Genomic DNA, 25,184 nt, shown 5'->3' with positions numbered 1-25,184 from the left:
AGGAAGTTAAGCTACTTTTCTATAAGCTCTCCTACTGTACTTTGATACAATTGTCTGGGGTGCCTCATTTGGAATGAGTGTCCTTCTACATGGTGAGAATGATTCTAAATAAAGAAAAGAAATACAAACTGAGCTGGAAAATTACTGAGTATAAGGTGTCTTGCAAAATTGTCTGTGTTTCCTGTCTTGGGATGGCTTAGAAATACCACAAGGCTAGCTTCACTCATAGTAATACAATACTTCTGCTTCTGGATTTAGCGGAAAGCAGGAGGTGGAGTAGTGTATAGGAATGGCCAAGAAAAAAAGCAAAGCAAAAGCAAAGCAAACTTACTTTTAATCTGGAAAAAAATCGTTGATGTTTAGGACCAAAAAGATCATTATGATCATCTACTGTGCCCTTTATTGCACAGGCCACTGTACTAAACCCAGCAACTACAGTTTGAACTATAACATATTTTAGAATGACACTCAATCTTGATTTTGAATCTGTCAATAGATGGAGAATTAACAATGGCCCCATGTAAATTCAGATTATTCATAGATTCATAGATTGTTAGCGGCTGGAAGGGACCTTGCAGATCATCAGGTCCAGCCCACCCCTGCTCTAGGCAGGAAGACAACTGGGGTCAAGTGACCCCAGGGAGGTGACTGTCCAGTCTTCTCTTGAAAACCTCCAGACTGTACCACCTCTGGAGGTAGTTTATTCCACAGTCTGTTCACCCTGACTGTGAAGGAGTTTTTCCTGATATTAAGCCTGAAGCAGCCTTCCAGGAGTTTATATCCATTGGTCCTGGTCTTCCCCAGGGCTGCCCTAGTGAACAGTTGTTCCCCGAGCTCTTGATGTATTCCTCTGATATAGCAGTCCCCTCTAAACCTCTTCTTTAGGCTAAAGAGGCCTAGGTCCTTCAGCCTTTCTTCATATGGCTTGCTTTGCAAGTCCCTGATCATATGAGTGGCTTTTCTCTGGACCCTCTCAAGTTTTTCCATGTCCTTATTGTAGTGCAGCGCCCAGAACTCCAACTGCAGTATCACCAGCACTGAGTACAGTGGGAATATCACTTCCTTAGTTTTACATGAGATGCATCAGTTGGGACTGAGTTAACATCAGAAATACTATTCCTCTTTTTGATTTTTAAGCCAATGATGCTGGTATCAAGAGGTGGCTTTACTTGTCCTCTGCAAGTTTAGCTCAAAGGATCTGAGACATTCCAAGCCTATTAATCCAACATTCTCTGGTTCTCATGTTCTCTTGTAGTAAGACTAATGCATAATAACCGGATCTATTTTTGGTTCAAACATACAAAAGAAAACAAAGCTCTGAATGACAAATTCTCTAAAATAGTCATTTTTAAAGATACCTTTTCACTATCTTTTATTATATACCAAAATATCTAGGTAGATCTCAGCAAAGGGGATTTCCTTGGATAAGTAGCAAACATCATAATTGCTTGCATGTGATGGGTGTTTGGTGGCAGGCATATACTGAGTTTCTGATGAGCTCACTTTGCTCCACAATAAATGCCACTGAAGTCAATGGAGGAATCTAGCCTTTGGTTAGGAAATAAAGATATGAGATCTACCCCATCAATAAACACACCAATACAACTAGAACTAATTAGCACCCTATTGGGAACCTTGACAGGAAAGTCAAGGATGGACTGCCCATGGGGATTTCTCTGGTTTTTCATGGCTGGAGATGATCCCCCTGTATTGGGGCTTAAACACACAACAGAATATACAAAACCACTGTACCCGCTGAGAATGATGCATCATTAATTTCTTTTATAAGTATAACCTCAGTCCCAGAGAATTTTACTTGTCTTAGCCTTTTGAAATAAACCGTGGTATCCATGCTGCAAAGTCGGTGATCTTCATTTTTAAAAGAATTTGGTAAACCCTTTCTTCCTCTGACTCTTAGATCAAATTTCAGAATGGCAGCATTAGAGAATTATGCACAGCTATTATTTCATAGATTTCATAGGCATTAGGGCTGAAAGGGACCATGGAAGATCATTGAGTCCAGCCCCCTTCCCGAAGGGCAGGAAGTCAGCTGGGGGTCATAGGATCCCAGCAAGATAAGCATCCAATTTACTCTTGAAGCTGTTCAATGTAGGTGCTTGAACCATCTCTGATGGCAGGCTATTCCAGACCTTGGGGGCTCGGACAGTAAAGAAATTCTTCCTTATGTCCAGCCTAAAATCATCTTGCAGTAGTTTATGACCGTTCGACCTTGTCATCCCTTGGGGCGCTCTGGTGAACAAACATTCCCCCAGATCCTGGTGGTCACCCCTGATAAACTTATAGGTGGCCATCAGATCACCCCTGAGCCTGTGCTTTTCCAGGCTAAAGAGCCCCATGGCTCTCAGCCTGTCGTCGTAAGGTCTGTTTTCCTGACCTCTGATCATGCGTGTGGCTCTTCTTTGGAGTCTCTCAAGGTTCTCCACATCCTTTTTGAATTGTGGAGCCCAAAACTGGATATAGTACTCCAGCCGCAACCTCACCAAGGCTGAGTACAAGGGGAGAATGACGTCCCGGGATTTGCTTGAGAAGCATCTATGGATGCAAGCCAACGTTTTGGTCGCTTTACTAGCTGCAGCATCACATTGCAGATGACAGGAATGCTTCTGCTTTCACTCCCTCATATCTGCCTGACTGATGCCAATGACTGGTGTCCCCATGACTCCACATCAGGATTCAGTAGAATTACAATCTGTGTGAATGAAAGCAGAACTATGTTCAACATCTTCGATGAAGGCAGCAAGCTGCCACACTTGACCTTGGATGTGCCAGAGAGTTCTCAACCCTCATAGAAATTACCAGCTTCAGCCCCTACAGAAGATTTTTTCATACTGAAAACCTGAAATAAGCCACAAAATGAGGTATGAGTCTGTTGTATTTTATCAGAAATATGATATACAGGCAGTTCTTGGACTTATGACCCAACTGGATCAGGAAAACCATGTTTTAAGTCGAAACATTGTAACTCGGAACCAATTTTCTCATAAGAAGCGATAAACCGCTTTTATAAATGGGGGATTCGTTCCTGAACCAAGGCCTGATACCCTATTTTCACCAAAAATACCCCAGAATTTTGTACTCAATCAATTATAGATGAGTAAGATCAATTATAGATGAGTAATATAGCCACATTAATGTATTTATTTTGTAAATAGCAATCTTATTGATTTGGAAGGACTTCTTTGAGGTGACTTTGCTGGACTTTTTGAAGGGCTCTTGGCTGGAGTCTTCTCAGGTGTCTTGGATGCAGGTTTTTCTGGAGTCTTGTCTGCTTTCTTAAAGGAAGTGTCCAAGGAAGTTTGGACAGATGTTCTTCAGGGAGATGAGTGACACAGCGAACTTGTTCACTCGCGTGGCATTGCATTGGATCAAGCATTGTAAGTCAAAACTGACATCATAAAGTTGAAAGAGGGTATCAATTTATAAACTTAAGGGCAAAATGTTGTAACTCAAAACATTGTAAGTCGAGGACTGCCTGCATTTGTTTATTTTTATCACAGTATCACCTAGCCCTGCATTAGAATGGGGTACAAATGGAAGGCTGAGAAGCATGGAAACTGAATTGTAAATTAAGATGAACCCAAGGAAAATAGTCTTAAAATTAAATTTGACAAAGTAGGAAACAGATGAGGCCCTCATCCTGGTAGAAAACGTATGTGTGTTTTGGACAAGTGGCTTTATATTTTTGTTAGTAGAAACACATCCTACCAGCAGGATGACTGTATTTGGCAAAAAACATAGTTGTGGTCTTAGACACACCTGGTAGCAGTTTGAAGGAAAATATCATCCTGGAACTTTGAGCACAAATTCAGAAGGAAAATAAAAAACAACATACACCAGTGAGAGGCGCATCAGGGACCACAAAACTCATTAACTCGTGCCATATTATACTATAATAAACTTGTCAATTTCACTTCCTGCTATGTTAGGATGGCCAGTTCCTTTCTTTCAAAACACCACTAAACATTTTCCAAATCTCAAGGCATAGTTTGTCAAATCTCATGACATTTAAGCCAAATAAATTTGTGCTTGTTTTTTGCCTGAAGTTGGAGCATTTAGAATTCACATTTTTGACCTTTCCTATATAACCAAGATGGATAGACCATTCCTTTGCAGGAAAGCAGTTGTGCCAGTGAGCAAGCAAGCAGAAGTTCTCAGGCAACAACCTGACTACAGCTGCTGGCACTTAAGGAAAAAACACCCAGAACTGAGAGTGTTGGCATGTCAATGAGATTCAGATTACTTGGTAGCAAGGAGTGTCTTTTCTTGTATGTTTGCATGAGCCTTAGCAAAATGGGGCTAAGATCAAGGCCAACATCATACTGAATTAGGTGCTTTGCACAGAAAAATACAAAATTTTTTAATTCTAGGACAGACAAAGGGTAACCGTTTGGATAGTTGAAAAACTGAAGCAGACTGACTACAGACTACATTTTTAAGGTATTTAGGTTACTGAAGATGCTGATAAGCATCTAATGGAATTTTCATAACCATCTAAGCAGGCTAGGCACCTACCTCCCACTAATTTCTATCTTAAAAGCACCTAAAAATCTTGGAAAACCTGTCTCTAAGGCGTAGATTTTTTAGAAGTATTTAGGTATCTAATTGTTTGACTGGAGTGGGAGTTCGGCACCTCAATATCTTTAACAATCTGGCCCGAAATGTGTTGCCTGACGGCCACCTCCCCTCCCTGCCCCCGCCAAAACCCCTAAACCAAAAAGCACTGGCACAGCTGGAAACTAAATTCCAATCTCCTGAATTCCAATCTTCGAATCTCCAATCTGCACTGGTCCAGTCCTGCAGGGAGCAGACCAGGAAAGCCAAGGCTGCAACTGAACTCCAACTAGCTTCAAGCATCAAGGACAATAAAAAGTTCTTTTTCAGTTATGTGGGGAGCCGGAGGAAAAGCAAGGGCAACATTGGACCCCTGCTGAACCAGGTGGGACAACTGACGCCCAGGAAAAAGCCAACCTATTAAAAAAGTACTTTGCGTCGGTCTTTCATCAGTCCCATGGGACACCTATGCGCGCTATGGGAGAGGGAGGTCCAGGTGAGGGAGATCCCCTGCCCTCCATCAATGCTAACCTCATGAAGGAACACCTTGAGAGGCTGGATACCTTCAAGTCAGCTGGCCCTGATAATCTACACCCCAGGGTACTCAAGGAGCTGGCGAGCATCATAGCTCAGCCTCTGGCACAGATCTTTGAGAACTCCTGGCACTCTGGTGTAGTGCCCGAAGACTGGACGAAGGCCAATGTGGTGCCTATCTTCAGGAAAGGGACAAAAGTGGATCTGGCTCACTATAGGCCCATCAGCCTGACTTCTATCCCAGGGAAGATCTCAGAAAAATTTATTAAAGAAGCCATCCTTAATGGACTGGCCGACGCCAACATCCTAAGGGACAGCCAGCATGGGTTGGTTGCAGGTAGGTCTTGCTTGACCAATCTCATTTCCCTTTACGACCAGGTGACCTATCACCTGGACAAGGGAGAAGAGATTGATGTCATATATCTTGATTTCAAAAAATCCTTTGATCTAGTAGTATCCCATGATCACCTCTTGGTGAAACTGGCAGTTGTGGCCTTGGGTCCACCACGATCCACTGGCTGGGAAATTGGCTCCATGGTCGGACCCAGAGGGTGGTAATTGACGGAAGTCAATCATCATGGTGCCCTGTGACCAATGGGGTCCCCCAAGGCTCTGTCCTTGGACCCATATTGTTCAACATCTTCATTAATACCACCAGTATCTGGGAGAATGTTTGTTCACCAGAGCGCCCCAAGGGATGACAAGGTCGAACAGTCATAAACTCCTGCAAGACAATTTCAGGCTGGACATAAGGAAGAATTTCTTTACTGTCCAAGCCCCCAAGGTCTGGAACAGCCTGCCATCAGAGGTGGTTCAAGCACCTACATTAAACACTTTCAAGAGTAAACTGGATGTTTATCTTGCTGGGATCCTATGACCCCAGCTGACTTCCTGCCCTTCGGGTGCGGGGCTGGACTCGATCTTCTGAGATCCCTTCCAGCCCTAATGTCTATGAAATCTATGAGTACTATGAGTACTATATGAAGAATAGCTGTGAGGTTGCAGCAGCAGAGCTCTGTAGCGATAGTAGACAATGCTTCTTAGTTAAATTAAAGTTTTTGTCTAGAGTTGGCTTAAAGTACAGCTGTCTTCAAGGAAATGCATATTCCCCACTGCCTCCAAGCTGCCATCAATTCTGCTGAGGCATGAGTACACAGGTTGTTTGCCCCCCTTTCCCAACCCACTTCCAGCTCTTTCTCTGCTTCCACTTGTGAGATGTCTGTTCAAGCAGGACTACACACCATTGAGGCTTTCACCCAGGTCCTGGTTGGTGCTGTGCAAACTGCTGCTTGCCAGGGTCAGCCAGGTGGAGGAGTGCCTGCAATATGAGTGGTACCTTCTGGTGGTGTCCTTCAGGGAGAAGGCAAGAGAACTACAGGAGGAGACAGCAAGGCTCTGAAGCATCCTCCACCATGAAGACATCGTCAATTCCATGCTGGAGGAAACTTCCAGGTCTGTGGAGGAAGGACTGCCAGAGGTGCTGCTAGAAAAGGAGGGCATTGACTCCCAGGAAGGTGGAAACTGGAAGCTTATGACTTCTGGCAGGAAGAAGTCATCATCCCCACCTGCAGTGGTTTGCCTGGAGAACAGATATGGAGTGCTAGTAAGAGAGGAAGAGGAGCACATTTCGTTGGTGGAAGAGGCTAGGCCAGGAATCCCCGAGGTGGGGAGGATCAAGATGACTGCTATGAAGAGGAAGTTATAGATGGTGGTGGTTGGAGATTCCCTTCTGCAGGGGATGGAGTGATGCATCTGCCAGCCTGACCTGACTTCCTGGGAGGTCTGCTACTTGCCTAGAACCAGGATGTGAAATGTCATGGAAGTATTACTAAGACTCATCCAACCCTCAGACTACTACTCCATTCTTCTTATCCATGTGGGCACCAGTGATGTTGCCAGGGGTGACCCTGACCAGATCAAGAGTGACTACAGGGCTCTGGGTACAAGAGTGAAGGGGATAGGTGAAGGGCATAGGTGTGTTCTCAATTTTTCCAGTTAAGGGGAAGGTCCTGAGCAGGAGCAGATGCATTCTGCAGATCAGTGCATGGCTGTGCCAGGTGCTGTTGCCAGCAGGGATTTGGATTCTTCAACCATGGGATGTTGTTCCAAAAAGGACTGCTAGGAAGAGATGGGATCCACCTGACAAAGGGAGGGAAGAGCATCTTTGCAGACCGGCTTGCTAACCTAGTGTGGAGGGCTTTCAGCTAGGTTCACAGGGGGATGCAGCTTTTTCCTTTCAAGACAACAGAAGTTCCAAATTATGTTCAAATGTGAGTATGATCAAATATAACCTTTTTAATTATGACAAATACATTAAACCTTGTGTGACAGGGGTGCCACTTTCGGAGCCTCTCTGGACACGCGGATGGACAATGGATAATTGGAATTAGCAGGAAGCTGCCCATTTGTGTGCGCCCCGATGATGGGGGGTGCTGTCTGCGGCTCCTTTTCCTCCCCTACACCGCAGCCCAAGCCTCGCCGATAGTGCTGGTGTAATCTATCCTGGGCCATGTTTTTATGCCACGGCCCATTGTCTGCCTTCGGGGCTCCTTGCCACCCCTTCTCCCTCTCGGGGCTCCTCATCGTCCCTCCTCACTCTGAGCTCCTCGCTGCCCCCTGGCTCCGGGGCTCCTCACTGGTGCCCCTTCTGGTGCCTCCGGGCTTGTCGCGCAACCTGCACCCCTTTACTGGCGCCTCTGGGCTGGTCATGCACCTGGCAACGCCCCCACTGGGCCCTGTCTTGCGCTTCCCACGCTTCTTGCCCCCTCTGAGGCCTGTGTCGCGCTTCTTGCGCTTGTGCCGCGCTTCCTCGCCCTCTCAGGGCCTATGCCATGCTTCTCGCCTTCTTGGGTCTATACCACGCCTCTCGTGCTCCCTCGCCCTCTTGGGGCCTATGCCACACTTCCCATGCTGCGCTGCGCCGCGCCTCTCGCGCTCGGGGCTCAGGTGGCCCGTAGCCGTGCCTGGCCCCCTGACCCTTTCTCCGGGTCATGTGCTCTACTGGGCAACCGCCTTGCAGACTGGGGTCCCAACCCCACACACCGAGTCCTTCTCCAGCGCTCTCCTGCCATGCCCACTGTGGCACCAAACGCCGTGCCACCCTGACACCACTCGCTGTGCCCCTAATGGACACCAGGAACCCCCAAACTACTGGGGAGCCCCGTGAGGCCTCCTCACTCCTCTACAGCCTCACCCGGTCCTCCAGTATAACTGTAACTAAACCATGAGCGAAACGGCTATAACACAAACCCTAGAAGCCTCCTGGCTTGTAACCCAAAGTCCACACTCACTCAGCTCTTCACCAGACCCCATCTCATCATGTGGCCAGTCAGGGTAGCCAGGCTGTAACCCTGGACTCTGTCTGATCAGCTCTCCTGCCGAGCTCCTGCTCCTGCGACTGCCAGGAGGGAACTGCCTCTGGCCTCAGCCTTCTCTGTTTATAAAGGCCAGGCCCTGCCCCCTGGTGGTCAGCTGACCCACTCAGTTACCATGGTAACTCTCACCTGCTGCCCTGCTGAGTGGCAGCTGAGCCCATTCACTACCATTCAATAGCAGGCACCCTAGTGCCCTGCTACACCTTGAAATGCTGTAACAAAAATCTATATGTAACAAGATGGCTTCAAATAATTATCTGCCCTCTGCTTTGATAATATATGTATAAAGTCAGTAGGCAGATAATTATCATAGAAAATAAAACCTCAAACAACAATTCAATTCAATCCCCTTTCCACCTGGTTCACTTATTTTCCAACAGAAGCTCTAAAATGAGAATAATTTCAAAATACTGAGCAATAAATATTGGAGGCATTCCCAGTTTCCAACCTAGAGAACTAAAGTGGACACATGATTCCTCTGTGGTAGCTGTTGAAAGCAATGTACATTAAAACTTCCCTGTCTTCTGCCCCTACCAAAGAGGTTAAAAGCCTTATATCTGGATTCCTGTATATCATGTCACCCTGCAACTAGGGCTGTGCAAAGGTTTGGTCCGCGATTCAATTCAGAGAAGATTTGGCCTGATTCAGAGGCCAAATCTCCAAATCCGAATCAAATTGAGAGAAGCTTAAAACTTTGTGAATCGACTTGGAGCCTCCAAATTGATTCAGAAAAGATTCAGAGATTTGTAGATTTGGAGATGGTCTTTCAGGGGAACTGAAACTGAGAAAGAGGGATGGGGAGCAGGGGGGGCGGGGAAAGACTGACTTGAGCTGTCCGGTGACTGTGATCTCTCCCTGTGTCCCCTTCCAATCACAGTGTCTGGGGGAGGGCCATAGAAACAGCATATAAACCTCTGTTTGCCGTCTTTCTGTGCCTTTTGGGAGCTGTTTCTGACTGACTTGGCTCCTACTACTTTTTCGTCTTGGAAAGGATAGGATATAGCTTAGGTTACTAACTAGAATCCCTCTACTTATCTATTTCTTTCCATTTATATTTCTTCTTGGGTTTTTTTTCAAAACTCAAGCTGTTTTCCCTGGCAGTGTGATCCCTCACTGTGCAGGGAAGCACACATTACACACACTCACACACATACACCATAGAAGAAGAAGTCAGATATTATTACAACACAGAAGTCACACATTCATAGAAGAAGAAGAGATTGTATTTATTAATACTATTAGTTATAGTTAGTTACATACAGATTAAAAAAAAACCACAAAAGAAGAAGTCAGACACTCAGTTTTAGAAGCAGAAGAGAATAGATATTTTAGGTACACTACACGACAACACCGAACAGTAAACAAAACAACACAGAAGTCACAGATTCAGATTAATATAACAGAAGTCAGGGAGAGTTACAGAAGAAAACAACAGATTGTATATAGTTATTAATAATTATACCTAATACAATCACATTACAGAAATCACAGAGCTCAGATATGCATTCACACAAGTTAGAGAGTCATAGAAGAAGAGGAGAATAGATATTTTAGGTACACTGCACAACACAGAACAGTAAACAAAACTCAACACAGAAGAAGTCAGGCACAGTCATTCATATACCAGAGAAGAAGACGACATACATTCTACTATTAGTTACACACACAGACACATTTTCCAGAACAGGAAAGATAAATATGAAGCGTGCTGGAAAGGCAGGTGCCGGGTCTTCTGGCAGGGGAAGAAGAGGGCCTAGAGGGGGTAGGGAGAGAGTTCCACCCCCCCACCCCCCAAGCATAGATGCATACTCTTTCCTGGCAGCCATGAGTTGGAAGCAGTACTTGTCCCTGCACCTGTACCACCTCCTCTAAGCCCAGAAATGGGCACCAGCATCAGAATGACAGTCTCTTCCACCCCAATTTCATCTCCCAGCGTGAGGCTCCCACTGCCAGAGGAGGAGCTGGATCTGGAACCAGGGGACCTGAGTGCCCTAGCTAAAGGAATTCTGGGGCCTGAGGGTAGATCTGAGTTTGTGCCCTCAGATTCCCCTAGACTCAGGTCTCCTCCAGAAAGCACCTCGGTTGAGGTTCAGGTTGTGGAGGCTCAGGCAAGTGGCTAAGCTGAGTCAGCTCCTCCTGCTGTCGTGCCTCAGCCTTCTGAGGAGGGGTTTAAGGCAGGATCCCCACCCTTAACCCAGAAGCAGGAGTGTGGAGTAGTTTGTGATCATTTTGAGGTAGCAGATGATCCCAGGTTTGCTATCTGCCAGCACTGAGGAAGCCAGATCAGCTGGGGCAAGACGGTGAAACACTTTACCACCACAGTGATGATGCTGCATCTCAAGAGGCAGCACCCCTTTACCCTTCTTCCTCCTCAGCCTGACACCAGTGGGAGCATGCCCAAAGGGAAGTCCCCCACATGCTCCAAAGCCTCCGTCCCCCCAAAACAGAGGCAGGCCACCCTGGAACAGTGGGGGAAAGCCACAGACAAAGTGGGGGTGTATTGCAAAGGCAAGGAAGATGACCCAGAGCACTGGGGAGATGCTGGCTGTCAGTGGCCAGCCCTTCTCTTTAATTGGGTGGCCAGGGTTCAGGTGGCTCATGGCACTTGTGACTCCATCTTACCAAGTGCCTGCACGTACCACCTTTAGCAGGATGGTGGTGCCCTCCCTGTATGAGGCATGCAGGGAGTACTAGAGGGAGGAACTGCGCTAAGCAGGTCTGCAGGTAGCCTTGTGTTTCACCTCTGACAACTGGAGCAGCTGGGATGTCAGTCATGCCTACCTCCCTCACAAGACACTGGTCAGGCCATTGGTGGGCTTTCCTTCAAGCCGAGGTGCTGGATGAGTCCCACACGGTAAGGGAGATCATGGTAGCTATGAACCGCATGGTACAGGGGTAGCTCATTGGGCAGGGTGAGCTCACCTGCGGGTTCATGGTCACCAACAATGGGGCCAATATGGTCAAGGCCATCTGTGATGCCAACTCTGTTGGCATCCACTGTGTGGCACACAGGCTGCACATCATAGTCAGGAACACCTTGGAGGGAGACAGGGCTACCTGTGATGGCACCTTCATTACCACCCAGCTCATTTCCAAATGCAGGAAGGTGGCAGACTACTTCCACTGCAGCATCATGGAAGTGGGGCATGATGCTGCAGGAGAAATAGGCAGAGCTGAGCATCCTGCAGCACAAAATCATGCAGGATGTGAATACCTGATGGTTGAGAGGCTGGTGGAGAAAAAGAAAAAAGAAAAAGAAGGCCAACCATGAGATGGCCTTGCTCAGGGATATTGGGATCAGCAGCCCCCTGAACAGAGCTCAGTGGGATACCATCTCCCAGATCTTGCTGGTCCTTAAGCCCTTCCTCGAGGCCACTGAGACCCTCAGGGCTGGCAGTGCCCTCCTTAGCCAGGTGATCCCCATAGTGAAGGAACTTGAGAACCAAATGGGGAAGTTTCAGGGGATCAATGTTCCTGGCTAGGGCAAGCCAGTTTCACCAGATGTACAGGAACTGGTGAGGCAGCTGAAAGAGGTCATCAGGAGATGGCTGGATCCCTTATGGTCTAGTACGGTCCTCATGCTGGCAGGCATGTGCAACCTGAGAGTCAAGGGAAGCATGTGCACTGGCAGCACCAAAACCCTTTGACGCAGGTGCTGGTCAACAGAGTCAGGGAGGCAGAAGGGCAGAGACATGGGGATGTGGAAGAGGGGGATCCACTTTTCCGTGCCAGCACTCCCAGCACCAGCCAGCGTCCTCCATGCCAGCCACTGCCAAACTGGGCCAAAGGCATGGCTTCAATGCTGGGGTCCAGATGCACCAGACCCCAACCTTGGGCAGGTAGCACCAGGGATTCTGTGGCTACCTATCTCACTGAGGACGTGGAACCACTGAATTGTGACCCTTTGGCCTACTGGGCAAGCTGCAGCCAGATGTGGCTGGATCTGGCCACGGTTGCCTGGGAACACCCGTCCTGTCCACCGACCAGTGTTCTGAGTGAGAGGGTGGTGACACCCCACCTCACCTGCTTGGATCCTGGTTTGGTGGAGCAGCTGGTGTTCTTGAAGGTGAACCTTCTGTTTGTGGGGTTTCCCAAACTCCACCTGCAGATGGATTGAGTTCCACCCCCCTCACTCTGTCTGCACCTATTTCCATTTGATTTTTTTATACCCTCTCAGAGCTGGAGGGGGCATTCACTGCATCACCAGCCAGCAGGTGAAGAACATGTCCCTGCTGTGCTCCCATGCCAGAATGAACTTGGAGGTATGGGCTGGGGCCATGGGGAAGGAGGAGACCTCAGGTCCTGGACATGACCACTAAAACTGCACTCTGCCAGGGTAGGGGAGGCCTGGTGGGACTGCTGGCAGTGTGGCAGCCCCATAAATGCCAGAACTGAGGATCCGTCTGGTGAAAGATGGGTAGCAGGCTCCATAACCTCCAGCTACCATGCACATGCACACCGTCGTGGCTGGGGAAAGACCAGACCCATCATGTCTTTGACAGGTCTGAGGATGTCTGCTTGCAGTGGAGTTGTGAGGGTCCTGGTGGTGAGCTCAGCTTAGCTGCCTAGGATGCCAGCCGTTGGGTTAAAAAACCCCTTGTCAGGATGAGGAAGTACTTGCAGTTGGTCTGTGTGCTGTTCCTGGATGGAAGGAATAGTAAAGAAGCCAGAGGCTGGCCTGGCCCGCAATGCAGGCAAGAAAGCCAGTCAGTGAAAATGGAAATGGAGGCCTGAGGGGTGAGGGACAGGCTGGGGTGGGGGATGTAGCAGCCCAGGTAAAAGTAGAGAGGTACCTGGGGAGTCAGATGTCCAGCAGGTTGCAGCGTGCCAGAGCTCTACTGTCTGTACTGAGTCCATACGTTTCTATACCTACTACCTAGGAGGCTGATGAAGTGAAGTTCACCGGCCCAGCTCTGAAAAGTGGTTTGTAGAGTGTTCCCTCAGAATCAGGCCTGAGAGACTGGAGACAGGGTGTTTTTTTGTGAGGAACGTGCCCCCACAGGTAGTTGGGTATTCTTGTCTTTGATAGAGTCTGGTGTGCAATTTATTGGCAGGTTTTGTGTTTTGAGCTGTAGGAAGTTGGCTTCAGTTCTGGTGATGAGGTTAGGTGCTTGTTTGAATTTACAAACCACTATTCAGAGCTGGGCCTATGAACTTCACTTCATCAGCCTCCTAGGTAGTAGGTACAGAAACTCACAGACTCAATATACACAGTGGAGTTCTGACACACTACAACCTGCCGGACATCTGACTCCCCAGGCACCTCTGCACTTTTTCTGTGCTGCTAAATCCCCCTTTCCCTCCCCCACCCCCACCCCAGCCTGTCCCTCACCCCCGATGCCTCCATTTCCTTCTTCACTGACTGGCTTTCTTGCCTGTATTGCAGGCCAGGCCAGCCTCTGGCTTCTTTACGATTCCTTCCATCCAGGACCAGCACACACAGAAACCAAATTCGGGTGCTTCCTCAGTCTGACAAAGGGTTTTTCAACCCAAAAGCTTGCTAAGATATATTTCTCTAACTAATCAGTTGGTCTACTAAAAGACACGAGATTGACCCAAAGGTCCTTGTCTGCCAGTGCCATGTCCTTAGATCAACACCCCAGCACCTGTCCCCGGTCAGCTGACTGGAAGGACGCAGGGCCCTGTGCAGTGGGCAGATCTAAGCCCCAGGGCTGGGGCTGGCAGTTTTCTGGCAGCTGCTGGAGATGAAGGTCCTGCAGGAGAGGAAAAAATGGCTCTAGTCTGTGACAGTTTGGCTGCCTGACATGCTGCTGGTGCTACTGTGCTGCAGTGCACTGCAGTGCTTACCTGTTGTTCCTTAAAGTGGTGGACCAGACTGAGGCTGTAAGGGAGGAGGAGACCTCACTGGGGCATACTACCGTGACATGTATATGCCACAGTGCCAGTGACACACAGTGACACCTATGTCATGAGTTCCACCTGTCAGCAGCCAAAGGTGCAGGGTCCCAGAAGATAGAACCCCCTGGACCTATCTCCCTGAAAGCCAGGAGACCTGCAGTTTTCACCCCCTGTGCCTTAACACAGACAGTCAGTCAGTCAGTCAGTCACACAATCACTCATGTCATGAGTTTTGCTTAACAGCAGCCTGAGGTACAGTTTCCCAGAAACCCTGCACCTATCTCCTTGAAACCTAGCAGGCTTCTTGGCCTCAGCAAGGGCTAGCATGCCTGCAGTTTTCACCCCACTGTGGCTTAACACACACGTAACATGAGTTTTGCTTTTAAGATTTGAGGTGCAGTTTCCCAGAAACCCCTACACCTATCTTGTTGAGGCTTGGCATACTTTATGCCAGTTTAATCAAAATCATCCAAAAAATGACAAAGTTATAGGTATTTCAGTGATTCCCTATTATACTGTATGGCTGAATCTCCAAATTGGTGCTGAATCTTCCAAAGCTGATTCAGCTGAATTGATTCAGAACAGCGATCCAAATCTCTGAATTAAATCACTGGCCACTGAATCAGCCGAATCCGAATCCAAATTTAATACTTCCCTATTCACACAGGCCTACCTGCAACTATGTACCCTACCTTTAAAGGGGCCAGAGTCATAACAGGTATGCTGGGCTGTGCACACCTGCCACAAGACCACACACCTTTGTTGCAGCAACTAACATGAAATGCCATGTTGCATACATTGATTGCTGTTTATGGAAAATCTTGTGGCAATGGTTTAAACTGCTAATTAGAATTGCTGTGTTTTTCCTCCTCTGTCTCTCTTTCTCTGTTTGCTTTATCTATTGGTTGTTAACTCAATATAGAGGTTGAATATATGGATTGAAAGCTCCCTGGGGTGGGGCTTGCCCCTTTTTTATATATGTCTGCAATATGTTATGCCTGTATACTCTTGTAACAATATATGATCCAGTCTTGTAATCTTTGATGAGGCACCATTGAGACAGAAGCTGGGAAGCCCAGAGGCTGAAAATATCTCCTAATGCCTAGTTTGAGTGGCTCATACAAGACCAGGGGTTGGGAGCACCTCAAAATATGTGAAGGCCTTAAGACCAACCTGAAGGTTCAGTGTTGCCTCAATGCAGCTGCAGTCTACTTCTGCTTCAGTGTTGTGTAGAACCTCGTACTCAAAAGAGTAGTCCTTAGAAAGGCAATTCCTAACCAAGAATTGCTAAAAAAAAAACACAGATTTGCAGGATGGAGCACATTTTAAGCTAAGCACAAAGCCCTTTATGGGAATATTTATGCCTCTACAAACAGGCATTACAAACACAGCCTCTTATTGAGCTCTGTAGTAATTAATGCCTTTGACTTCAGGTGGTTCAAGTCCATCTTTATTAAGTCCTGTGTTGCTGTTGTTGCTTCCAGTGTCTCACATAATGAAACAAATGCTTGGCTGAGGTTAGGACCCCTCTAGATGTTCAAGTACAGGTGTGATAGAATCTGTTGTATGATTCACACAGTCGGACTTCCTGGATCTGCAACTGGATGTTAGTTCATGTTTGTTTCAATATACACTTGAGACTGTATATGTTCACATAGTTGAGTTCTGCTGACTATGTAGTTCATTTGGATCTCATAGTAACAACTTCTGGGTTGCATTCCCATGGTGTCATCTCTGTGGTGTTTTTACTTTTCCATTTCCATTATATATTTATTAAACTGACATTAAGTATGTTCATTGGTGTCTAAATATGAAATCTTTTTCCAGGTTGTTAAAGAAGCCTTTTTATTTCTGTAAGTAATTGCCAAGAGAACAATCACTGATTTGCTTTCTAGTGTTCAAATATTTTAAAGCTCTTTGCAAACAATGAGGTCTTGAAGAAAGGAGGGAGGTTATACATATAAGTGGGGATGGAGGCCAACCCATTTTAGGGATTTAAAAGAACTCTTAATACAGTTTTAGGAGAGATGCATTTGTTTAGGTTATGGACATCTGTTGAATATTAGTCTGTTCCAATGGCATATTGCAAGGGTTGTGTTTTTGGGGTTTTGTTTTTTACATAACCTAATTATTCAAGATTATTTGCATGCAGAGTAGGTAGTCAACAATTTGCAGACTGTTCTGGAGTCTTACTGTCAAAGAAAGTAAAGTACTGGCTTTTATTTTGTAGTATGTTATTGGCCATTTTTTCCAAAATAAAGTAATTAAGATTTTTCTATAACATAATATGCACTGTTACTAAATACAGTAAATCCTCATAAATCCGAATATAAAAAGTCTGGAATTCTCAAAAATTCTGCACTTTTTAAAAATACACTATATCACGGAGTAGTGGCGGCAGGTCCGCAGGTCCTGCAGTAGTGTAGGGGAAAGCCTGCACGCGGCAGGTGTCACCACCATTCACCACCTCATACTTCCGCTCTGCGTGCAGCTGCTACTCTGGGACCAGCTGCCACTACCCCCTCCTCACCCTGCTCTGCAACCAGCCACCACTCCAGTTTAAAAAATCCAGAATTTTCAAACTTCCGGCAAGTGCTTGTGCTGGATTTATGACTTTATACTGTAGTTGTTAGGCTTCATTTTTCTGTGCCATGCAGGCTAAATCCTTGTGAAATGCCAAATACCGTATCTGCATTGTGTAATTCCTATTGACCTGTTATATATTTATGTGTTTGTTGTGTAGTTGCACCAAGGCAATCAGGGCCCCATTGTGCTAGGAGGTCTACCCACACCAGCCTCTTCCCCAAAAAGCAGACAATAGATAAAGCAGGAAAGGCAACATTATCATTTCCATTTTACGGATGGTGGCATCCAGAAGCTAAGGGACTTGCTCAAGACCACACAGGAATTAAATTCAATGTGAGGAGTCATGGTTTCATGGCTGAACCATGAGACCATCTTACCTGTGATATATCTAGGTCAAATCCTTGGCCTTTGCCAGGGCCTCCTCTTCAAAATGCTGAGGTCTTTCACTCCCACTGAAATCACTGGCAGGTGAAGATAATCGGCCCCCTCTAGGAGGCAATCAGCACCATTTAGAACTCACGCTCCATTAGTTCCAAAGCTGAACTCTCATTTATGTCCAGGGTAAGTATGTTTGTCTTGCTTCAGTTCCCATGGAATGCCATTTTCACCAGTGGGAGTAGGACTCGGCTGTGTACAGGATTTAACCCTTTCTGTTTCACTCTGTGTATTTGTCTGAATCAAAATCGCAATTAGAAATGATCACCCATGTTGTATGTCAGTGCCTCACACAGATGAACATAGGAATCCAAATGAAAGAAACTGGACCACCATCTAACCTAGCACTCTGCTTCTGACAATGGCCAGTACAAGCTCCTTCTGAGGTCAATGTAAGAACCCTGCAGGAGATAACTCTGGCGTATCACAGGGTAAACTTTTTCCTAATCACCAATAGTTAGAGGTTAGCTTATGCCCTAAAGCATAATAGTTTAAATATTCCTTTCCAGCACTTTTTTGGTGGAACCCTGGCTATTATCAATCTGATTGTAATACTAATATTTGCAAGATGCACACAATAGCCGCTAAAGGCACGTCGGTCATATTTATATAACAGATGCAGCTCATGGGTGTTATCATTCAGAGATATATACTGAGAAACATAGCACTTTAAGAATTGCTGTGCTAGTATAGCAAATGCCAAGGGCAAAACTCAAATGAATCCAAAGGAAACAATTGGAGCAAGATTATCACACAATGTAAGATCTTCTTTCACTAACAAGTCAGTTAAACATTTTGTTTAATCCACTTATTTTCCCCCAAATAGTTTCTCTGTTGAAACTCTTTGCCATGGAAATAATCTGGTTGGGAATATTTTTTTCCAGTCAAGACCATCCAGTCAGGATGTTTAAACAGGGAACCCAATTCCTGATGTAAAAGACCGTTTTGCAGTTTCACTTTGAAAGAGCCCTGTGAGTATGAATAACCCTCAGGAAACTCTGCAAGTTACTGAAAGGCCTAGTCTAACGTCCATTGAAATTGAAGAGGGTCTTTCTACTGCCTTAAAAAGCATAATTGGATCAGTCCCCAAGGGCTCTGTCCTCAAAGGTATTGTAACAGACTGCCAAGTGGGCTCACCAGATTGGCTTGAGATGCTTACCCTGGGCTAGAAACAGTGCCGGTGAACTCTGAGCAACCCCAAGGATGAGCCGGGGAGCCTGCCCTGCAGTGAAGGGGAAGCCAATTGAAAGAAGCGGGTTTCAATCCCCTCATTCGCATGGAAGGGGGATGGCCAGGGAGGGACTGCTGGAGGGGATAAAAGCATCAGCCAAACTGGCATGTGGCGGCTGCTGACAGTGACTCCGGGGAATGACGCAGGAGGCCTAAGAAGAGCTGGGGTGAGCTGACCCAGCAGGGGGAGCAGAGAGACCCCTCTGAAGAGCCTTGAAGGCCCTGGGAGAAGAAGGCAGAGGCAGTCGGCCGTGCCTCCAGCCCTGCAGCAGAGAGGGAGCAGCGGCCAGGGCTTGGGGCAGAGAGCTGGTGCCCCAAGGCCCCACTGCAGTGTGCTGGATGTACCGGGTGTCCTGGAGGCAAGAGGAAGCAGTCGGCCCCCCCACTCCACTGCGGAGAAGAAGCAGCAGCCAGAAGCGCAGGTGACATCCTTATCCGGAGCAGGGAGCTGGGCCGGTGAGTTGAGGAAACCCCTTACCTTCCCTGGGGAAGTGGGACAGCAGTAGGCAAGGCATCGGGATCCTGAGGAGTGGCAAAGTGCCAGGACGAAGGTTCCTGGGAGCTCGGGGCGCAGGCTGGCGCTCAGAGTGGGATTGGCAAGCCACAAGGTGTGTGGGGTGCCCAGCCAGTCATCTGGAGCAGGGATTTGGAGCAATGGCCCCTGGGAGCTGCCTGCGCTGCTGACCCTCTGCCACTGACTGCCCCAGATGGGGACTCAGTCCTGTCCCTTATTCTGCAGCTGATTGTCATCGGATGGAGTCCCTGAGCTTTGTGCTTGGATCATGCTGACTGCTGCAGGAGCCTACTGTGTTGTTTGCCTTTTTGGTTGCCCTTCAGCCTCTTTGGGGGGTTGGGTTTTGATACAATTTGCTTGCTGCAGACCAGAAGAACTTAACCTGTTGCAGTCTGTGGCTTATTGGGAAACCTGTGGGAGCTGCAGGGAGTGACCACCTTGCTTCCTTGTGGTAGCATCTCAGCAGTGGCTGAAAGCTGCCAGTTACCCTACCTGGGGTTCTTGAGTCAAGGGTTGACTAATGCATTCTGGTTTGTGTTGTGATTCTGGTTATGCCATTTAAGTTCACTTGTAAATAACCTTTCCTATTCTTGTTTTGTAAATAAAGTGTAAATAGTTAAATCAGTTAAGTGTTAGACCTTCTTGGGACCACAGGCTGCTCTGTGGGAAGCAGGACCAGCTGGAAAATAAATTGGTGCTGGCCAGAAGCCCTGCCCCACTCTCACCACACCATCCCTGATATTGGGCAGGGGTGGCAACTCTTGGGCCACCACCTGGGTTACAGTATGTACCAAAGCTTTTCAACAATGAACATTTCAAAGCCTAACACCTAGGCACCTTCTTGTTCAGTGGAATCTTCAGCCCTGAATCAGGTGCCAGCTTGCTCATCAGGAATGTGCATGGGGAGAGATACGTGCCTAAAGAAAGCTCAGCTGGTAACTTCCTAAGCTACCCAGGAAGGCAAAATAAAGAGGTGGGACTTGGCCATCTATTCTGGCTTGATAGGCACTTCCCTCCATACAGCATCCCCAGCTGTGAGCATCTCCTGGACTCAGGTGCTGAAACCCAGTTTGCCAGCCTATTGAAAACAAAAGATACAGCCCAGAAGAGTGAAAAAGGCTGGTGGTGAGAATATTTTGTGGGGAGTTGCATTCAATTCTGTGTTCTGCCTGATTGGAACAGGGACTTGTGAGCCCAGGTCCTCTATATTCCAGCTAAATGCCCTAACCACTGGGTTATTCTGGGGTGAGCGCACACAACTATTCTTCTCTACAGCTGTCTTTTGCCTGAGCTGGAGAATGTCTAGCTTGAAAATCCCAATAGGTTTAAGCTTGAGCTTCAAGCAGCTTATCAGTTATGGGGCAGAACTGGGGCTGAAGCAGATTTGTGTATGTCCACGTGGTTTAGAGGTGAGGTTTTGGATAGCGGATGTCTGAAGCATTCAAATGAATTGAATTCACCATTAAAGACAGTCAAAGAATATTTCGTAACCAAATATTTTGGACAAATTGTGTTATGTTTTAAGTCAATGTATTAGAAGATTTATGGATTATATGAATATGAATAGAACAGAATGATAATTTTAGCCTCAATATAGGGGAAGTTGGTGAGAAAAGAGGAAAACCAATCTGCCTGCCATATCCTACCCTGTTCATTGCCCAGTGGAAGCAGAGAAGCAGAGGGTGAACACATTATATTGTTTCAAAGGATGTAGCCTGAGTTACAATATGATTGCCTGTTTCCCTTGTAGGCTCAAAAACATCCCACCCGGATTTCCCATTGGGGCACTTTACCTCTTTATCCTCTGATTAAAAGTAGTAGAAAAAGAGCCTCAGCTTAGCCCATGAATTAAATGATTCAGCCACTCATATAAACATTTCAGATCAGATCCTCAGCTGGTATAAATCATCATAGTTCCTGTGATGTCAGTGGAGTTTTGCCAGTTGATACCTTTTGAGAATTTGGCCCTGCCTGGTTTCTCTGAATTGCATATGGATATGTTTGAATTTCATCTGGTTGTGTCTGGAAATTTGTTTTAAATGAACTTTCAAAGAATACATAAAAATGGAGCATAGGAGGCTTGGCAACTGCCCTCTGCTGGAAGAAACCAAATCCCCACACAGAAATGATGATTTAGAGAATATTTAGGCATTAGCATTTCCTCTGAGGTTCTGACAAAGTCAATTTCCCTGTGATTTCTGGTTGCAGGGCTTTTTAGAGTATGTATGTGTATGTTTGCACGTGTGCTGTGAGGTTTTTTGGGGTTTTTTTTGCTAAATCTGGTTCAGCTGGATGCTGCCAGATGGTACAAAAGCTTACCGGAATTTCATTTTCAAATAAACCACAAACTTGGATGAGCTAATGTTGTTCCACATAAAAAGCCACAAAATTTGACAAAGTGATGTTGTTTCAAGTAGAGAACATGTCAAGATAGAGAGAGCCATCCAACCTCCTCTGAGAGAGTTCTCATACTGAAGCTATACACTCCTACTCATTCCTTTAGAAAGTGTTTACTTGCAAGCCTAGGGAAAGCTGCACTGTAGAAAGGTTCAAAAAGTTTTCCACAGCTGATGTCTGCTCTGAAGAACATTGACTGCGTAAGATATGTACCACCTCTAGTTATAATAATGTTGTTTTATTTTCAATGTTCGTCAAAGGTTAACAGCTCCTGAAGTCCTTGTTATGCTCAGGACAGGTACAACACAGGCAATGGAAAAGAAGGCATCCAACTGATACATCTCCACCATGTTCAACAGGGGCTTCTCACAGAGGCGAGAGGAAATCCAGAATGCTGCCATTCTTGGAATCTTTGAAACTGGAGTCTAACAATAATAGTACCTTTTGGGAAGTGGACCCTTGTCCATTGGAAACTGCACTGAGACTGGTTACTCATTTTATATGAGGCAGACTTTCAAGTTTTAGGGCTGTGTGAAATTTCACTGACTGTTTCATTTTGACACTGTTTCAACTCGTTTTAAGCTTGAAACAGAGAAATCAAAACAAAATAGAGGGCTTTGAAACAGCCTTGAAACAAAACGAGGCCAGTCGAAATGTTTCAAAACATTTCAAAATGTTTTGCGTTTTGAAGCTGAAGCTGGACTTGCCTGCAGGGAAATGGAAAGTAGGGAGAGGGAGGGGGAAGAGGGGTGGAAGGAGTGCTCTCATTATCGACTGTGTAGCTGGCCAGTGAGTGTCATCTTTCCCTGAGGTCCCTTCCAATCCCAGTGCTCTGGGGGTGGGATATAAAAACAGCATAAAAGGCAGCATTGTTTGAACTGCCCTGCTTTCTGCCTTGGTGTCACTTACTGAGTTGTGTGTTCCAGCAGCTCAGCATCAGACAACTACAGCTAGCAGCACTAATCTTGTAAAGGATTCCCTACTTCCTACGCTAGGCTATTCTAGCAAAAGGGATTTCAGAATACCTTTTTCTTCTAGGTGATTTTATTTTATTATTATATTTATTGATTTATTCTTTTGAATTTTATACTTATATTGGATAGGGTTACTATAGAATTTAATTTATATAGGAAGGGAAATACATTTGTATTTTATTTCTATACATTTAAAGGTTTGCAGCATACATCATACATTATAGAACTTACGTAGGAAGAAAGATATATTTATAGTTGTTTTTATACATTCATTCTTTGTACCACACCTACATTTTTGAATTTATAGAGGGAGAAAGAGATATTTCTATTTGTTTGTATTCATTTCTTCACTGTACCACACCTTCATTTTTGAAGTTATATAGGAAGACAGTCCTATTTCTATTGGTTTTATACATTTCTTCAGTGCACTACACCTTCATTTTTGAAGTTATATAGGGAGAAAGACCTATTTCTATCGGTTTAATACATTTCTTCGTTGTGCCACACCTTCATTTTTGAGGTTATATAGGGAAAAAGACCTAGTTCTATCAGTTTAATACATTTCTTCACTGTGCCACACATACATTTTTAAATTTATATAGGAACGCAAATATATTTATATATTTGTAGAAAAGAAAGACATAAAACACACTATGAAGCATGGTGGAAAGGCAGGTGGCTAGCCCTATCTCCTCAGGGAGATGTGGAAGAGGGGGTAGAGGGAGAGCTGTAAGTTCCTTACCTCCCACCAAACTGAGACACAGCTTCTTTCTTCCAGCTAGAAGGGATCAGGCTGCTACAAGCAGCAAGGAGAGGGGAGCAGTGCCAGTGCCACTGCCTGTGACTGAGAATGGACCCCCTCCATGAGCACCAGCCATAACCCCCATCCCACCACCACCATGACAACAACAAGCAGCAGCAGCAGCCCAAGGATGGCAGCCTACTCCATCCCTGTTTCATTTCCCATGCTGAGCCTTCCAGTGCCAGAGGAAGAGCTGGTGCTGGATCTGAATCTCAGTGCCCTACCAAGGGAAATTCAGGGGAAGGAGGGGGAATCAGCTGAGTTTGTGCTCAACACCCCTCAAGTTTTCCCTAAAACCAGGTCTCCTTCCCCAGAAGGCATTTCAGAGGAGGTTGACATACAGATAGAGGCAAATGGCTCACTGAGTCTTCTTTTCCTCTTGCTGTGCCTCTGCCTGCTGAGTAGCAGGAAGGTACAGCAGCATCCACACATGGACCTCAACCCCAGAAGCAAGCGGGTAGTGTGGTCTGGGATCATTTTGAGCTGGCAGATGATCCCAGGTATGCTATCTGCCTGTACTGCCAAGCCAAAACCAGCTGAGACAAGGGAACAAAACATATGAGCACCATGGTGATGATGATGAATCTCCACAGGCACCATCCCCTTGCCCTTGCTCATTCTCAGCCTGGCACCAGTGGGAGCATCCCTAAAGGGAAGTCCCCCTCTCACTCAAAAGCTCCCGTCCCCCCAGAGCAGAGGCAGGCTACTCTGGAACAGTGGGGGAAAGGTGGACAGAAAGCAGGGCATGTTGTAAGGGTAAGCGAGATCACCCAGAGCACTGGGGGGGATGCTTGCTGTCAATGGCCAGCCCTTCTGCTTAGTTGAGTGGCCAGGGTTCAGGTGGCTTATGGTACTCATGGCCCCATAATACCAAGTGCCTGCATGCACCACCTTCAGTATGAGGCATGTAGTGACTACTTGAGGGAGAAGCTGCACAAGGCAGGTCTTCAGGTGACCTTACACTTCACCTCGGACATCTGGAGCAGTCAGGGTGGCAATCACATCTACCTCTCCCTCACAGGGCACTGGTCAGGCCTTCGGTGGGCTCTTCTTCAAGCCGAGGTGATGGATAAGTCCCACATGGCAACAGAGATAATAGGGGCCATGGACCACTTGGTGCAGGGGTGGCTCATTGAGCAGTGTTCATGGTCACTGACAATGGGGCCAATATGGTCAAGATGGTCCATGGTGCCAAATTTGTTGGCATCCACTGTGTGGCACACAAGTAGCACCTTGTTGTCAGGGATGCCTTGGAGGGGACAAGGCTGCCGGTGATAGTGCCAGCACCACCAGCCAGCTCATTTCAAAATGCAGGCAGGTGGCAGGCTACTTCCATTGGAGCATCAAGGGGGGCAAGATGCTGCGGGACAAACAAACAAAGCTATACATCCTGCAGCACAAAATCATGCAGGATGTGGAGACCTGGTGGAACTCCACACACCTGATGCTCAAGAGGCTGGTGGATCAACAGAAGGCCATCCATAAGATGGCCTTGCTTGGGGAGATTGGGATCAGTGGCCCCCTGAACAGAGCTCAGTGGGATACCATCTCCCAAATTTCAGTGGTCCTCAAGCCCTTCCTGAAGGCCACCAAGACCCTCAGTGCTGGCAATGCCCTCCTTAGCCAAGTGATCCCTGTAGTGAGGGAACTTCAGAGCCAAATGGAGAGCTTTCAGGGGATCAACATTCCTGGCTGGGACAAGCCACCATCACCAGACATCCAGGCACTGGTGAGGCGGCTGAAGGAGGGCATCAGGAGACAGCTGGATCCCTTGCAGTCCAGTACAGTCCACATGCTGGCTGCCATGTGTGACCCAAGGGTGAAGGGCAGTGTATGCAGCAGCCTAACCATGACTCAGCGGATGCAGGTGCTGATGAAGAGAGTCAAGGAGGCAGAATGGTGGAGGC

General features: G+C 46.7%; 2 protein-coding genes across 2 annotated transcripts in view; one reads left to right on the top strand and one right to left on the bottom strand.

The window, feature by feature from the left end:
- The window catches only part of ITPR2 (inositol 1,4,5-trisphosphate receptor type 2), a 537,951-nt gene that overhangs the window by 449,573 nt on the left and 63,194 nt on the right, over nt 1-25,184 (top strand). The gene's annotated exons all lie outside the window — the stretch shown is intronic.
- Nucleotides 1-25,184, bottom strand: part of SSPN (sarcospan) — an 85,682-nt gene that overhangs the window by 4,976 nt on the left and 55,522 nt on the right. The gene's annotated exons all lie outside the window — the stretch shown is intronic.

This window comes from Crocodylus siamensis, chromosome 4 (assembly GCF_052110815.1).
Source record: "Crocodylus siamensis isolate JL-2025a chromosome 4, ASM5211081v1, whole genome shotgun sequence".
NCBI classification, from domain to species: Eukaryota; Metazoa; Chordata; order Crocodylia; family Crocodylidae; genus Crocodylus; species Crocodylus siamensis.
This window is presented reverse-complemented; position numbering and strand designations above follow the sequence as displayed.